Below are 4,448 nucleotides of genomic sequence, written 5' to 3'. Positions count from 1 at the left end.
TTCAAACCACTGTGATATCACATGGCTGCAGACAGGGGGAACATTCTGCCTGATGGCATCCTCACAAGGAAGTGATGTACAGTCCAGTACAGTCATGCATCAAAAGTCAGGGGACTAACTGCAGGCTAGCTTTAGAAATGAGTAGATGAAATCTTGAAATAGGGCATCTCAATACAAATGACCAAGCTGTACAAAGAGTAACCCTCTCCTCTCTCTTTTTTATTGTTATAAACCACTGAAGAAAAATTATGCTGAATCAGTTTTAAGATGTATTAGGCCTGATGTAAGATGTATTATGTACTGGCCTGGTGGGATGAGAGCTTCTGTGGTGGATAAAACAAGCAAACACAATATAGAATCAGTTAATGCATAACATGTAATGTGAGACAGAATGACTGGGTTATACTTATGTAACTGCAGCAAAGGCATTGACCTATTATTCTTTAGAAATGCACTCTGAGGGGAAGTTGGGACAGTCTTCCTGTTGTTCAGAACATCTTGCAAGGTGTTCCCAACAAAGAAGTGAGACTAAGGGTTGACGCAATTGGGGGAACAATGACGAGAAGCGACAGATGGGAATAAAGTTAGCAACAGAGTTGGTCAGGCACGTGTGCGTGAAGACCCGGGAAAAAAAGAGGACGTGGGGCAGATGACCTGACATCCTCTGCAGAGACTAAGACTAAAAACCAACAAGGTGATCCTGTCTCCCATGCACAATCATATTTCAATAATATTGTTCAATAAATGATTCTTGGCACTGCAATAATTTTCTCTGTGCATTGATTCTACCCAAGACAGACAATTGGTGTTGTTGGCCATAGGTAGGAGCTGACCAGAGAGGCCCGGCTCCTAGCAGCGGCTTCCTGGGCACAGAGCTGGCTTTTCACAAGTGGCCACTGAAAAAAGTTGCCTTTTTCGTATAATTGATGAATTACTCTCTCTGTGCTGGGGAGTTGCTGTGTGGGTGCCAGTAGGTTTTAAAGATGAGTTTTTTGTCTAAACTAATCTCTGGCTGGCTCTCCCTCAAGTATCTGTGTGGGGGAAATGAGGGCTGGAAAATAGGATCACCGTTACTGACGTTGACATATGACCTATTAACACTTTGTAAATAAGTAACTGTGTGTGATTGTGCTGTTTATGGTTGTTGTTTTAAGGAATACAAAAGAGTAATACAGCCTATTGGGTTCCAAAGGTATAAGTTATCACACATCAGTTGGGCAGAGCTAAAATATGAGCTGGAAATATGTCTGTGGTTGATTACAAATTTAGGGTAAGACTGTAAAGCAAAGTCTGTGCTGTGTTGTGGGTTCTACAGCTGGTTGGCACTCAAAGATTAGTCAACAAGGTTGAATACTCTAAAATATTGTTGTACGTTGACAAGTGAAATTATTGAAGTTTCTGTAGATGTCATGATCCTGCCCCACTGGCTTCTGGTTCCCTGCTTTTACTCTGAAAATACTTCCTGTCCCCAGCTCACCCTGGCTCTCAGAAACTTTACCTCATCACTCTAAAGTGCCTTCACCTGCTGTTTAATCACTCACACCTGCTCACCTCAGTATATAGCAGCTCCTCACCTTGTGTGACCAGAGACCCTGCCTGATCCTTACTATTGAACTGCTACGCCGGCTGTTGACAACCTGCCTGGACTACTGACCTGTGATTCTGCCTTGTCCTCTCTGCCTGTTAGACTGTTTCTCCTGCTCCTGAGCTCTCCCATGCAGACAATTAAACTTCACTCTGTTGTCTCCAAGTACTGGCCTTTTAATCGGGTCCACCCCTCTACGTTAACGGAAGCTGCACATGCCACTCCCTGACTGTAGAAGCAGACAGACATTGCGTCCTCACAGTTAAGGTCAGGCTCCAAAGTAATTTAGAGTATTTCATGGTCAGAGACAAGTAAAACTAACCTGTATAGGTTTTGACCTGTATAAGTTAGAAATTGTAACTGCAAGGTGCATGGGAACAGAGCCAAGTGATCTGGACCTGATCAGTGGAGATATAGGCTCTGTGTGTCATGCGGTTTTGTTGGCCAACTATAGAGAAATCCCACTTAAAAGCGCTTTATAAACTATTTAAAAGTCCAGACTTAATTAAATGTGTGGTTAAATATATGCCTGTCTATTGAGATATATTCTTCTAGTATATTGAGAGAATTATGAGTGTGCAGGGTCAGATTGAGTGTGCTGTTGAGAATACATGTATATTGCCTCATGTTTTATGAAATGTGAAAGTGTGCTCAAGACAAATATATAGTGTGTTATATTGAAGGTTTATACAGGCTGAACATATACTGAATACATATTGTGTTATACTACATTGTTCGGGTGTGGTCCGCTCTTTGTGTGTGTGTGTGTGTGTGTGTGTGTGTGTGTGTGTGTGTGTGTGTGCTGCTCACTCCTTGGATGGGTTTCCACTGTGTGTGTGCCTGAATGCGAGTATTTTATTTTTGTATGTAGAGGCGCGTGCAGGTGGTGTGTAGTCAACAATGTGCCCAGCCTTGCAGAGCTGAAAGCTCTGACATGTGCATGTGAACTTGCTGAAGGCAAGTGGGCTAATGTGTATACCGATTCAGCCTTTGCTCATGGTGTTTGTCATCTGTTTGGTTCAGCATGAAAAGGAAGAGGCTTCAAGAAAGCTGATGGTTCACCTGTGTTGCACTGGGACCAAATCAAGAAGCTGTTAACAGCAATGATGAAGCCTAAAGCCCTCGCTATCATCAAGTGTGCCGCTAATGGTGAAAGATGATTCAGTGGTCACACAAGGATATGCAGCTGTTGACCAAGCAGCAAAAAGTGTTGCCTCTGCAGGTGAGAAAGCCATTGTGGTTGTGCATGACACAGAGGCAGAGGAACAAATAACCCTCAAGGACTTGCCCTGGCTGCAGGATGAAGTTCCAGAAGCTGAATCTCAGCTATGGGTTCAGAGAGGAGCAGTCAGAGATAGTGAAGGAGTGTGGAGGAACCATGAGGGGCTACTCGTGGCTCCCAGTGGTTTGCTGTCTCTGTTGATAAATGAGGCTTATGGGTTGAGCCATGAGTCAAGAGGTGAGGTGTTGCGGAGGATAAGAGAGTGGAATTTTTGGGCTCCAAAGCTGCAACAACATGTGGATGGAGTCTTAAGTCATTGTGAGACATGTCTGAAGTGCAATATTCAACAAGGCATGGTTCCCCCTGCAGAGCACCTCCTGATTCCAGAAGGCCCATTCATGCACTTGGACTTTGTGGACATTGTTAGACCAGTGCAGGGCAAACAATACATACTTGTGGTTATAGGCCGGCTCAGCAGATGGCCAGAGGCCATGCCTGCTAAACATAAAAATGCAGAGACAGTGGCTAAGTTTGTATGGAAGTTTGTCCAAGATTTGACTTGCCCATTAAAATCAGTTCAGATAATGGGAAAGTATTTGTGGAAAAGACATTGACGTGTGTGTTGCAAAAACTAGGGAACAAGCAATGTTATGGAAGTGTGTATTGTCCAACTTCATAGTCTGACATTGAGAGATGCAATGGGATCCTGAAAAACAAATTACTTAAGATTTGCATGAGCACTGGGTTAAATTGGATAGATGCTTTGCCGCTAGCGCTCATGGCATGCAGAGCGAGCACTCACAGAACGCTGGGGCGAACACCACATGAGGCTTTGTTTGGCCGGGCGATGCCTTTGCCAGTCTACAGAGCAGTGAAAGGTCCATTTTTGGATATTTTCACAAATAGCATGAGATCATATGTGAAGCAAATGGCTAACATATACAGGAGTATCTCCTCCCATGTTGTTTTTCTACAGGCTAGTGAGGTCCAGGAGGACGAAGAGCCCAAAGTGAAACCTGGAGACTTAATGTATGTTAAAGTGTTTAGGAGAAAGTGGGACTTTCCTCGAAGAGAGGGTCCATATGAGGTGGTCAGCGCAACTGCCCGTGCAGTGCAAGTGAAAGGTTCACCTACGTGGTATCATCTGAACCACTGTGTGAAGGTCCCTGAGGACACGGACAGTTCAGAGCCGGAAGTGGTGCCAAAGGAGGAAAATGAACATCATCTGGAGCAGCAGCCAGTGTCTGAGGAGGGGAGTGAGCTTGATACTCCTCCTGATAATGATGCTGGTCATGATCCAGCTGTGCTCCCATCCTTTTGACTCTCCAGAGGAGGGAGAGCAAGGGAGAGGTGATGGAGCTGTGGTAATAAGTAAAAGGGCCGCAGCTAGGAAATGGCCAGGTGTGCAAGAGTGGACATTGAATGACAAACACTGGAGGTATACGGAAAACAATACTTCGGTTGCGCAGATATCCAAGCAACCCTGGACTTCAAACACTAGACTTAGACACTTTCAGTTTCTATGTACACTCCGATCAAATACCCGGAAGACGTGTTTGTGGAATCGAGTGGATTTCTGGATGGTGGACCAGCAGACCCCCTGTCTCTTGGGGACCAGATCAGTGTTCTATCAGAGTGAGG

At 44.7% G+C, this 4,448-nt stretch overlaps 1 protein-coding gene across 1 annotated transcript in view; it reads right to left on the bottom strand.

Moving 5' to 3' along the window:
- ncor1 (nuclear receptor corepressor 1) overlaps positions 1–4,448 on the bottom strand; it is a 92,401-nt gene that overhangs the window by 1,437 nt on the left and 86,516 nt on the right. The gene's annotated exons all lie outside the window — the stretch shown is intronic.

The sequence above is a fragment of the Monopterus albus genome, unplaced genomic scaffold, assembly GCF_001952655.1.
Source record: "Monopterus albus unplaced genomic scaffold, M_albus_1.0 scaffold47.1, whole genome shotgun sequence".
NCBI classification, from domain to species: domain Eukaryota; kingdom Metazoa; phylum Chordata; class Actinopteri; order Synbranchiformes; family Synbranchidae; genus Monopterus; species Monopterus albus.
This window is presented reverse-complemented; position numbering and strand designations above follow the sequence as displayed.